The 13391-nt window shown below is 43.3% G+C and overlaps 1 protein-coding gene and 1 long non-coding RNA gene across 4 annotated transcripts in view; one reads left to right on the top strand and one right to left on the bottom strand.

Annotated features, from left to right (window-relative positions):
* Positions 1–13391, bottom strand: part of KCNJ6 (potassium inwardly rectifying channel subfamily J member 6) — a 312281-nt gene that overhangs the window by 113840 nt on the left and 185050 nt on the right. The gene's annotated exons all lie outside the window — the stretch shown is intronic.
* LOC130541116 (uncharacterized) overlaps positions 1–13391 on the top strand; it is a 30027-nt gene that overhangs the window by 7179 nt on the left and 9457 nt on the right. The window contains exons 3-4 of one of the 2 annotated variants that reach the window (XR_010111105.1): positions 6328–6448; positions 7678–8578. This is a non-coding gene — a long non-coding RNA (uncharacterized LOC130541116). The remainder of the gene's footprint in view (positions 1–6327; positions 6449–7677; positions 8579–13391) is intronic. The other variant, XR_010111104.1, reaches the window with a different exon arrangement.

Raw genomic sequence — 13391 nt, forward strand, 5'->3', positions numbered from 1 at the left:
TCTCTACAAGAACTACAAAACACTGTGGAAAGAAATCAGAGATGACACAAATGGAAAAACATCCCATGCTCATGGACTGGAAGAATCAATATCATTAAAACAGCCATATTGCCCAAAGCAATCTACAGATTCAATGCTATTCCTATGAAACTACCAATGTCATTTTTCACAGATTTATAAAAACGGTTCTAAAATTCATATGGAACCAAAAAAGAACCTGAATAGCTAAAGCAATCCTAGGCAAAAAGTACAAAGCCAGAAGCATCACATTATCTGACTTCAAACTACACTATAAGGCTACAGTAACCAAAACAGCCTGGTACTGGTACAAAAACAGACACATAGACCAATGGAACAGAACAGAGAACTCAGCAATAAAGCCACATACCTATAGCCATCTGATCTTTGACAAAGTTGACAAAAATAAGCAGTAGGGAAAGGACTTTCTATTTAATAATGGTACTGGGATAGCTGGCTAGCCATGTGCAGAAGAATGAAATTGAATCCCTACCTTTCACCATATACAAATATTAACTCAATATAGATTAAAGGTTTAAATGTAAGACCTCAAACTATAAGAATCCTAGAAGGAAACCTAGGAAACACCATTCTGGACATCAGCCTTCGGAAAGAATATATGACTACGTCCCTTGAAAGCAATTGCAACAAGTCAAAAGTTGATACGCAGGCCCTAATTAAAGAGCCTCTGTACAGCAAAATAAACTATCAACAGGGTAAACAGACAACCAAGGTAATGGGAGATAATATTGGCAAACTGCATCTGACTAAGGTGTAATATCCAAAATCTAAAAGGAATTTAATTTAACAAGGAAAAAACAACCACATTAACAAGTGGGCAACAGACATAAACAGACTTCTCAAAAGAAGACATACAAGTGGTCAACAAACATATGAAAAAATGTTTAACATCTCTGATCATCAGAGAAACACAAATGAAAGCCGCAGTGAGATACCATCTCACACCAGTCAGAATGGCTATTATTAAAAAGTCAAAAAACAACAGATGCTTGTGAGGCTGTGGAGAAAAGGGAAACTTATATACTGTTGGTGGAAATATAAATTAGTTTAGCCACAGTGGAAAGCAATTTGGAGATTTCTCAAAGAACTCAGAGCTGCCATTCAACCCAGCAATCCCATTACTGAATATATTCCCAAAGGAAAATAAATTCTTCTACCAAGAAGATACATGCATTTGTATGTTCATCGCAGCATTATTCACAAAGAGTAAAGACATGGAATCAACCTAGGTGCCCATCATTGGTGGACTGGTTAAAGAAAATGTGGTACAATACACCATGGAATACTACACAGCCATGAAAAGAATGAAATCACATCCTTTGCAGCATAGTAGGCGGAGGTCATTATCCCAAGTGAATTAACGCAGGAACAGAAAACCAAATACTGTATGTTCTCACTTATGAGTAGGAGCTAAACACTGAGGATTAATGGATATAAAGATAGCACTGGGAGACACTAGGGACTACTAGAGGGGAGAAGGAGGGACGGACACAAGGGTTGAAAACCTATTGGTACTACGTTCACTAAATGTGTGACAGAATGTCGTACTCCAAACCTCAGCATCAAGCAATATGCCCATGTAACAATCCTGCACATGTACTCCTTGAATCTAAAATAAAAATTGACTGATAGAAAACAAATTAAAAAAAAAAAGAAAAGCAAGAACAGCATGTGTAAAAGTCTTTAAAGGCATGAAACAACTTTGGTTGGGAGTGGCACAGATTCTGCACTGCTGGTATGCGGTGTGCGTGGAGGAAATGAAGGGGAATGGGAAATAATGAAGGGGAATGGGAAATGAGAAAAGAGAGGTGGATGAAGCCCAGGCTGGGCCCTGAAGTCCTCTGTGCTAGACTAAGGAGATTGTTTTTAAACTGGGGAGTGATATGATTGAGTGAGTATTTTGAGTGTTTTAGAAAGGTCTCTGAAGAGCAGTGGTATGGAGTATAGATTAGATGCAAGGGTCGGCAAGCATTCTGTAAAGAGCCAGACGGTAAATACTTTTGCTTAGTCAATGTGTTGCTTTCAGGAAACACAGGTCTCTGTTGCATATTAAAAAAAAAAAAAACTTTTTACAACCCTTACAACATGCACAACTATTACTAGCTTTTAGCTCATGGGTAACACAGGAAGCGTCTGCAGTCTGGCTTTGACTCACTGGGCAGTTGGTTGTTGAAGGGTTCCTGTAGGAAGGAGAAATGGCCAGGTGCTGAAATAAGGAGGCAGCCACGGGAGTGAAGAGATGGCAGTGGATTTGGGGCTAAGAAGTAGAACTGATTTAAGTTGGAGACTAGTGAGTGTGGAGGGGAGTGGGCAGGAGAATGACCCAATGGCGGTTGGGTAGTATGGTGGTCGAGACAGGAAGAATGGATTTTGGATGGCAGAGGATCATGTTCGTTTGGGCATATTCAGTTTAAAGTATCTGCAGACATTCAGGTGAGTTCTCCTGTAGGCAATCAGGTGTGTGGGGCTAGAGCTGAGGGCGACCTGGACCTGGAGCAGTTGCAGAGGAAGCATTTCTCAAGGGCATTATTCACTGCAGGCTGTGGGACAACTGATTGCCCTCCTGGAAAAAAAATGATGACTCTTCTCCTTATTCCTTTTATTAGAATAAATTCTAAAGAGATCAAGGATTTAAAGGCAAAAAATAAAACTACAGAAGTGTAAGATGTCTTAAAAAAAATTCTAAGATTTAGGCAGGCCTTTTTTTAACCATGACAGAAATCCAGAAACTATTTTAAAAGAATATTTTTGACAATAGAAAAATTGTAAATGTCTATTAAAAAAACAGGAAAAATATTTACAACACGACACATATATATTCCCAGTTTACAAAAGCAATAAATACCCCAACAGAAAAAAATGGTCAAAGGAAATAAATGAGGAGTTTCTGATAGAAGGAATATGGATCATGAGATCAGAAGTTCCAGACCAACCTGGCCAACATGGTGAAACCCTGTCTCTATTAAAAATACAAAAATTAGCTGGGCATGGTGGTGCGTGCTTGTAATCCCAGCTACTTAGGAGGCTGAGGCAGGAGAATCGCTTGAACCTGGGAGGCAGAGGTTGCAGTGAGCCGAGATCATGCCACTGAACTCCAGCCTGGGCAATAGAGCAAGACTCTGTCTTAAAAAAAGTAGCTAGAAAACATATAAAAAGACTGTCCATCCATGGCAAAGGAAAGCAATACAAATAAGATAAACTTTGTTACCCTAAGATTGGCAAAATTTTAAATAAATGACAAATGAGTATGTGAAAGGTGTGTGTTGGGAGAGGAAGTGTAATTTCATACTTGTACGTATTATGTGTAATAGCACAGTCTTTCCGGAAGGAAGGGTAAGAGTAGGTATCATAATTTAGAAATGAAAATTCACCTTGGACTGACAATTCAGGGTCATTTATTCTAAGGAATTAACATAACAAAACAAATATTCATAAATTGTATGCAGGGATGTAGTACAGCCTCTTTTATAATAGTGAAAAATCAGAAACAACCCAAATGTCTATCACCAGAGCATTGGTTAAACATACTGCTGCAGATATAATCAATGGAATACCATGCAGTCATTAAAAATTATTTTTCAACATTTTGGGATCTTCAACTCTTTGCAAAGATTATCTTTTCAATGAAGCTTACATTTATTTATTTGTTTTTTGTTTTTTTGAGATGGAGTTTCACTCTTGTCACCCAGGCTGGAGTGCAATGGAGTGAACTCAGCTCACTGCAACCTCTGCCTCCCGGGTTCAAGCAATTCTCCTGCTTCAGCCTCCCAAGTAGCTGGGACTACAGGTGCATGCCACCATGCCTGGCTAATTTTTGTATTTTTAGTAGAGATGGGGTTTCACCATGTTGGCCAGGCTGGAGTTGAACTCCTGACCTCAGGTGATCCACCCCCCTCGTCCTTCCAAAGTGCTGCGATTACAGGTGTGAGCCACCACACCTGGCCAGGCTTACATTTAAAATCTCATCCATTACCTCCCAGTACTCATGGTCATCCTTCCTTGTTTTACTGTTTTCTTTTTCTGTCGTGTTTTTCACCTTCCAATATGGTAGATGTTATTGTGTTCATTTTTAATTGTCTGTTGGCTCTTGTCAGAAGGTACATTCCAGGAGTGTAGGGATCTCTTTCTGTTTTATTCACTGCTAGAGCTCAGGCCCTGGAAAAAGCACGTGGTACATGGAGTAGGGCCACAGCACTTATTTATTGAATGAGTGGGTGTATATTTATTGACCTGGCAAATTGTCCATGCCACAGCATTAAGAGAAGCAGCAGCATAAGAAACATATGGTCTACTTTGCAAATATTGCCATCTTACAGTAATGTGTGCATGTTTGTGAATGTGTGTGTATGTGTGTGTGTAAAGAATGAATGTTCTCCAAAGTATAAATTTTGATTAATCTCTGAGTTGTAAGTTTCTGTGGGTGTCTTTGCTTTCTCTTTTAATTCTTCTATTTAAAAATTTCCCCTAATATGCTTCTACCATCTAAAGAACCAGTGGGAAACATAAATCTATTTCTATTTTGAATAACCAAAACAAATGCTGCATAGAGCTACTGGGAGCTGTCCATTGGACTTGGCAATAGGGATTCACTAGTGTTGTGGATTGAAGGGTTCCCCTCCAAAGTTCGTATCTACCCCAAACCTCAGAAGGTGACCTTATATGGAAATAGGGTCTTTGCAGATATAAATAAGGTAGGGGTCAATATATGATCATATTGAATTAAGGTGGGCCCTAAGTCCAATTAGATGTCCTCATAAGAGATGAGCAGAATTCACAGGGACATGGAGAAGCAGCCAGGTAAAGACAGAGGCAGAGACTGCAGAGATGTGGTCTCAAGCCAAGGAACACCCGGAGCCAACAGAAGCTGGAAGAGGCAAGGAAAGATTCTCCCTTTGAGCTTTTGGAGGGAGGGTGGCCTGCTGACACCTCGACTTTGGACTCTGACCTCTAGATTATGAGAGGATAAGTCTCTTTTGTTTTAAGCTGCCCAGTTCATGGTATTTGTTATGGCAACCCCTGGAAACTAACAGTAGGGGTGACTTTGGTGATGGTGGTGTTGGTGGAGTGGTGGGGTCTAAGGCAGATTGCAGTGGGTTAAGGAGTAACTCACCTGTGAGGGAGTGAGGGATGGTGAGTGTAGATGAAGTATTTAAAGGCAGAGAGAGCTGGAGGGGAGCTGAAGGGAGTGAGGACTCACATGTGTGTGTGTGTGTGCATGGATGTGTGTGCATGTGTGCACATGTGTCACGGGTGTATATGTGAACTGGGGGAGTGTTGAATACTTTTACATGTTGAGAAGGAGCCAAAAGCGTTTAGGTTGATGTTATAAGGAAGAGGGATAGCCGGTTATAAGGAAGAGGGATAGTCGGGTGTTTGATAGAATAGAAGTCAAGACAAAATGCTGCTGAGACCTCTGGTAGGAGGGTAGGCTCAAATGGAAAAAGTGATGAACTTCATCCCAGAGTGGTGGGGAATATTTGGGAGGAAGGGAGAAAGATGGGGGAGAAACAGAACCTTGGAGACAGTTCTCTTAGGGTTTGTATCACAAAGAAGCCTCAAACTGGCTCATTTTTGAGTGTGAATTTCAAGAATGCTCTATTTCAGTTGATTCATTGAATGGAATCTGCATCTAGCAACAACAACAACAACAAACTGAACTCAGCATAATCACAGATCAAGCAAAGCCTTCTGCATCTTGACTGGTCAAGAAAGGCATATATAAATGGGTATTTGTATATCCATGTTCATAGCAGCGTTATTCACAGTGGCCAAAAGGTGGTAGCAATTCGAGTGTCCATCAACAGAAAAATGGATAAACAAAATGTGTTCTATCCATACAGTGGAGTATTATTCAGCCTTGAAAAGGAAGAAAATTCTAACACATGCTCCCACATGGGTGAAGCTTGAGGACATTATGCTCAGTGAAATAAGCCAGACACGAAAGGACAAGTACTATATGATTTCACTTATGTGAGGTTCCTAGAATAGCCAAATTCATAGAGACAAAGCAGAATGGTGATTGCCAGGGGCTGGAGCAGGGGGATTGGGGAGTTAATGTGTAATGGGGACAGTTTCTGTTTGGGAAGATGAAGAGTTCTGGAAATGGATGGTATTTCCATTTACCTTGAATGTATCATTGAATTGTGCGCTTTAAGAATCGTTAAAATGATAAATTTTATGTTAGGTATATTTTACCACAATGAAAAGGAGATTGTGCTTAAACACAGAAAGCATAAATATATTTAAAATGAGAGATCAGCTTGTGACTGCATTCTTGTCTCATTGCAGGAAGAGCTTACAAAGAGCTACTATGCTATAGCTCCAGACTGAAGAATGGTGGGATTTTGCCATCATATTGATTCCTGCGATCTTGGATTTATAACCAGTTACTAGTTAGTGATGCCTCTGGGTATGTATGTGTGTGTATATATATATATATGTTTGAATTGCAAAGCAGATGTAGAGAAAAGCGTATGGAGAGAGACGCTTCCATTTTATGACCTAGACACATGTGAGAGATAATTCAGAGTTGTAGTTACAAGTGGAACCAGAAGTTCAAAATCAGTAGTTTCCTTTTGGTCCCTTGCCCTGATGTTTATCCTTTGGCATAAGTCCTTATCTGAAGTCTTGCCCATCAGCGACTGGGGATAACACTTGTCATTTGTGTCTGTGTTGTCATGTGAAGGTGAGCTGGTTTTGATTCGCTGTGTCCCTTGAGCTGTTGTGACTAGGGGAGACTATTCCAGACAGACCAGAAAGTTTGAAGTCATAGGTGTATGTGGTAGAACAGATCCTACATCCCATGAGGACCTGGTGACAGCTTCTAAAGGGTAAAGAGTCCTATTAGCATTTTAGCTTGGGGACCCCACAATGTGAATTTAAATTTAGAATATCTAGTACCCACTGCAAGGTCAAAACACTGATGTTGGCTGCTCATGGCATATGGCTGGGTAAAATGTGCAATTTCATTGCTTAAAGGAGATAAACGCCAGGTCACTCTGGGCTGGATAAAGGAGACAGATAGTCAATACCCTGATTCTTCTTCTTTTTTGGGGGGGGACAGGGTCTCACTCTGTCACCCAGGCTGGAGTGCAGTGGTGCGATCACAGCTCACTGTAGCCTCAACCTTCTGGGCCCAAGCAATCCTCCCACCTCAGCCCCCTGAGTAGCTGGGACTATAGGCATGGGCCACCACGCCTAGCTAATTTTTGTACTTTTTGTAGAGACAGGGTCTTGCCATGATGCTCAGGCTGGTCGTGAACTCCTGAGCTCAAGCGATTCACCCACCTTGACCTCCCAAAATGTTGGCATTATAGGCGTGAGCCACCATGCCCAGCCCCTGATTCTTCTTTAAAGCGATTTCAAGAATCAGGACTGTCTACAGTTAGAACCATTAAGAACCTGCCATGACCATCATGTACAGCGATATAGGTTGTCCACTAACAAAGATGCCCAGATGAGAGGAGAAAGAGGGTGGAAACCTAGTCAATGCTTCCCCTGCCAAGACACACGGCCGTTCACAGGCCTGAGTCCACCCAGAGGAAAGGGCACCTGTGGTAATTTGCACAAAGGCACCGTATGGGCTAGCAGCAGTCCTGCAACCTCAGATGTCATTCACTTCATCCTCCTTTTTTTTAGATAAACACATGAAGAAAGTGAGGGCCAGGGAAGCCAACAGATTTGCCAGGAGGCAGAGCTGGAGTGAGCTCCCAGACCTTGGGATCCTAGGCTGTCTGTTCCTCCTTCTGTGTTTCTCTGAAGCAGTGGCTGCTTCAGGCTATTGTCTTGCCCAGGGACTGTGGAGTTGGTGGTTTCCTTCTGAGAGCAAGAAGAAATCTATTGCTCCTGATTCTTCCAATGTGGAGCTTGGAGACAGCCAGTCCTGGGGAATCCCAGCTCTGCTGCCCACCAGTCAAGGGACCTGCAGCCTTAAGTCTTCATATGCAAAATAGGGTGAAATGTCCACCTTGCTGGGTTGCTGGGAGAATGAAATGACATAATGCACTTTGGGAGCCTGGTGACAAGGTGCTTGGCTATAGTACCTGGTGGGCCTGGGTTGGAATCCAGTTCTCCTAACTCCAATCTGCAAGTATTTGTTCAGGCCACTTCTGCCTCAGAGTCTGTTTCCTCAACTGCATAATGAAAATAATAAGACTTACCTTGAAGAGTTACTGTGAGAAAGAAAAAAATCCTGCAAGGATGGCACCTGGTCCACAGCAGCCATTGAACAAATGACAGCAATTATGATTGATAGTGTCTGGGTCGAGGAAGGTACACAATTTGTAACTACAATAATCACTATTTTTATAAGCTCAACATTGTCCTGGAAACTATGGGAAATCCAGAAATAATCTAAGAAACAGATGGGCAGACCCATCTGGAAGCTAAGAGCCTGCTTGGTAACACAAAACCTGCATAGTGCCCCATATCAATGTGCAGTTGCATTCTACACTGTGGACAAGAGGCCAAGAATGTTCTAGCGCATCAGAGACAGAGGCCAACGGTGGCTGGACTAATTGGCAAAGGCGTCACAAAGGAGGTGGGAAATTATTGTGGCTCTGATGTGTGAAAGGGAAAAAGCCAACCCTTACTGAATATCTATTATGTGCCAAGTACTGGGCGGGGCACAACAGCCCACAGGGGGAGTATTGGCCCGTCTTACAGATGAGGCAGTGGAGGTGCATAGGGTTCAGTCACTTGCTGAAGCTTACATGTCTAATATACGGTGGGGATAGGAGATTGAACCCTCCATCAAGTTGGTCCCATTCTGAAGCTTGTCTTCTTTCCTTTCTGCCATTGCAGATAGATGAGAGAAGTGTGTGTGTGTGTGTGTGTGTGCGCCTGCATGTGTGTACAAGGTGAGAAAAAGTGGCAACAAGAAGAATCTTGCCTCACTCCTGTGTTAATAGAGTAAATTACCCCAGTGGAGCAGAAGAAGTGGAAATAATGGAGTGAAAGATTTAAGGGGCTTGTGTTTGGGATATAGGTCAACACTAGAGAGAGGATGCTGGGGATGGAGGAGAAGGGATAAGGCTAATAGAGAAAAAAAGACTTTCTAAGATTTGATGGCAGATTGAGATCTGGTAAGTGGGAAGATCCTGGTGTCTTACAAAATCATAAGTTGGGAAGGGGAACTCACAGCTAGGGAATAGGATGAACATTTATTGAACACCTACTATGTGCCAGCATTGAGCTTTGTAGCTTCACATCTGTTTTCAGCTTTATTCCCTCCCCTTAATAAATCTGTGTGTTAGCCAGCATCACTGATTTGAGAGAGGCTGGCTACCTTGCCCAAGGTTACACAGCTGCAATTGGGTTTGGTCTTGGGTGATTGCTCTAAGTCTAGGGTACTTTTTATTAACCAAACAGCACAGAAGCATGAAACACCCAAGGGTGCTGAGCAGACAGATGGGCTGTCTCAGAGGATGAGAGTGTAGAGCAACAATCAAGAATCAAGACCACCAGATACTCCAGGAAGCATCCACAGATAGTGCTCAGGAGGAGCAGAGGGTGCAGGCAGTGAGAGGGCGGAGGAGTTAGTGGAAATGAGGGGGCTCTGCTGATAAGAAGACTCCAGGATGGGGAGGCCAAGGTGGTGCATTTAGCAAGGGAGAGGCCCTTCCTAGCAAGGAAGGAAACTCCCAGAGACTCTGAATAGGGTGGTCAGGATGGAAGTTCTACTGCAGGGACGGAGGGTGATGATGGCTGTAGCTGCAAGACACACTCATCTTAGATGAGGAAGGGAGATGGCAGCGTGGCTGGGGAAAACAAGCATGACACCTAGTTTTCCAAATGAGGGAGGGGAAGCAACCAGTAGAAATGAAGCAGTGGGACATTCTGGAGGGAAAGCAAGAACAAGATCTCCCTGGGATTGGGAAGAAATAGAATGAAGGTCAAAGCCTTGCCCTCAGAGAGAAGATGGGCCCCTCCCTGTCTGAGAGACACAATGCCAGGCACAGCAGGGTGTGTGGGGCTGGCCAGACTGGTCACCCCTGCTCAGAATGTGACAGTTGTTCCAGTCTTTCCAATGGACTGTGGTCACCTATCCTGGAGTGTCCATAAATTAGATCAGACTTTTCAGTCTTGAAGAGGGGCAGAGAGAAGCGAGAAAGTGATTGCTTGGTTTTCCCACTCGAGTTAAGACACAAGTCGCCCTCTCTTAGATTCTAGAATTGTGGAAAGCCAAATCTTCTAAAAAGGTTCTGGTGAGCTTTAGAGTGAGGAACGGGGAAGCTATTTCGGAAGAACTAGTCTCTGCATGACTGATGGGCAGGACGTTTCCTCGTCAATTTTCTGGGGCAAGACCGATTTGGATTTGCTTTGATTTCACCACGTCATGGGTTCTCACGACAGAGGAAAGAATAGTCAATCCAAACCCTCACATTAGCCGGAGTTCCAATTTTAGACAGATGTTCCAACCCACTTCCCACAAACCCGTTTCTCTTAAGAATTCTAGCAAGTGGAAAATTGAATTTCATTTTCTTTGCTGTCCCTCTCCTGGGGATGACAGAAACTGGGTTTTGAAGGAGAAAAAAGGGTCCCAGGTAATTCACCCAGAGCAGGGACCACATAATTGAGGGTTAAGAACAAACTGATCCCCACAACTCAACACCTGTTGGGTAGCTCCACCTGCTACCAGCAAGAAAAGGGGGGGCTGGCAAGCAAGCGTTCAAGGGTATTTTCCCTGCTCTAACAAGGTATGTTTAATTTTACAAGAAAACTGTTATTTCTCTGCATCATTTTCCCTCTTGACTTCACCTTTAATGCACACTCTATAGGCGTCCTGTTGTTTAACTTTGTGCTTGCAGTTAAGTGTTAGCATTTTGAACAAATTAATGCTGACTTCCTCTTTTCCTATAAAGGCTGCACCCTCTGGATGTATTTCAGTGATTATACTAATTCCTGCATCAATAAAACAGAATTACTTTTACTTAAATGTGACTTAAATTCCTGGCGATACTTGATTGGAATGCAAAAGGCCTATGTTTTGCACTTCATTGCATCTGTGTTGTTCTGGAGAAATCTGCCGATTGGTATTTCGGGGTCTTTTGAAGAGGAGTCTGCTCTCTGTAATCATTGCCATGTTTTATTTGAGCTCTCAGAGACGGGCATTTCCTTTGCCTGGGTTTTGTGGAGGAGACATGCACTAACTAGATTTGGGGTTTCAAAGACTCAGGTCCTCAGATAATCACTTGGTACCTGTTCTTTGGCCAGTGGCCAAACATCTCTGCATCTCAGCATCTTTCTTCTAGGGACTGTTGGTCAACAGCTTATGCTACCAACTTCTACCCTGAAAAATATTCACTTTTTTAGGATTTTTTAGGATAAAAAATTTTTTTAGGATAAAATAAGAAATTTCTTTTAAAAGAAAGCTTGATGTGTCTTTGAATGGTCTGTATGCATTGAATAAATTGCATGTCCTTTTTCTAGAAAGCAAATGAAATAATTTTAGTTAAAAGGTTTCATAAGGCAGGTTTCGGTTGATGGGAGCGCAATGTCTGCCTGTATGGTCACATACACGACTGTGTTTTGTGAGTGTTGCATTTCCCCAGGTTTCAGAGAAGAAAATGATTCTTTTCCTCCATGGGTCAAACATGTAGGTGTAGTTCTTCTCTCAGCCTCTGCCTTCATTTCTCAGACAACTTGGTTTCCTGTGAACCAGGCACATGCGTGTTCTTCAAAATGGCCCTGGATTGAAGCAGGCCACCAGTTTCCATTTAGCCTTAGCTGAATGAGATGTTCAGTCCCGCCAGCTTCATTATCAGCAGGTCTCTTGCATTTTAAGTGTTTTTCTCAATTTGTTTGAGTCATCCTGTTGTGTACCCTGAGGCTTTGAGGTACCAGAAGACAGAGGTTGAAATCTTTAGGGTAGATGTGGGCTCCTACCTTTCTATTGTGTCAGGTTCTAGGAATATCATTTTTCTTCTCAAAATGACTTCACTAGGGGGGAGATACCAGCTGGTTTTTTTCCTGGTAGGGGTGGCTTGAAGATGCTCCCACTGGGGAGGAATTGAGGGGCTTGTGGCTTTGTGCATGGATCTCTGCTCTACTAGTTTGTGCAAAGTGGAGATTGTGCAGATCCTAAAAGGTTGTACAGAGGAGAGCCCAGTCTAAGGGTTCTATAGCGGAGAGAGCACCAGCGAGGAGTTCTTGGACCCAGTGGGCCCCTCCAATCCCAGGAAGCCTCTATAAATTGATCTGTCTTAACAAAAAGCCTCAATTTGTAGCATTTGTCAATTTTTGTGGTGTACAAGCTCCCACCATGGCTGACTGCAAACTATCACCTGTTGACCAGCTCACAAAATTCCCGCTATTTAACGATCAGCTGTCATGAGCTGATATGAGCTCACTGCAGCACCCCCACTGAAACAAGTCCTACATCCTTGCAGTGGGGGTGAAGGGATCCTATTTTGCTGGAAGGTGTTGGGAAGGAGGGGGTGACATGGAAGGGAAATAAAGGGATGCAGGTTTGGGAAATGTTGCCCACTCTGTCTCCCTCTTGGAGAGTTCTAGAACAAGTGAGCCTATTAAGGGCTCTGAGAAATCCTATGATATATATAATTTCTTAAATGTGCTTTCCCAAACTCATTTGAGCTTAGGATAACCTACGCACATCTTGGTTCTGTGGAACGTATTTGGTATTTGGTTTGGCGGCTCCTGGAATGAATGACAGGAACGTTGGAGATGGGCACACCCCCACTATGCCTTCTTCACGATTCGCTCAGGGCCAGCCCAGCATGTCCCCGTTTCCACCTGACACAGCCCAAAGCTGTCAGCCCAAGCATTCACTGTCAGCATCCCCTATTGTCCTCAGCGTGCACCGACTCCCCCTCCCTTCCCCTTGCCTCAGTAGAAAGAGACATGACTCAGTCAACCAGCAACAAGCAAAAAGGAGAGTGACATATTACCCAAACAGAGGAAGATTCTCTGACACAATGGGAGGTTAGCTTAGACTCTGTTGCTAGACTCAGAGGGTAAGATGAAAGTAAAGGTTCTAAAATAGAATCCTATCACCAGAAACGGGGACAGCCTGAGGCTGGGATTACCTACAGACCACCCACGGCGCTTTCACCTTCACCCACTCCAGTTTTTCCCTATGGGCTTGCAAATGGAATCGTTCCATATTCGAGTGCGGTGCTGCTCCTCCAGCTGCCAGGAAGCCCCCAAACCTCAGCACTGTAGGCTCTGAATGTGTTCTGCATTTATCCCTCCTCCAGCCCTTCTCACTGAAGCTCTCAGCTTGGTGAATGATGACTTGGCAACTAGGGAGGTCGGGGCCAGGGCCACTGTAGTATCCACATTGGGCTCCACCCCATAGACTCCATGCAAGCCCCCTGACCTTCCCTCGAGAG

Source organism: Pan paniscus, chromosome 22 (assembly GCF_029289425.2).
Source record: "Pan paniscus chromosome 22, NHGRI_mPanPan1-v2.0_pri, whole genome shotgun sequence".
NCBI classification, from domain to species: Eukaryota; Metazoa; Chordata; class Mammalia; order Primates; family Hominidae; genus Pan; species Pan paniscus.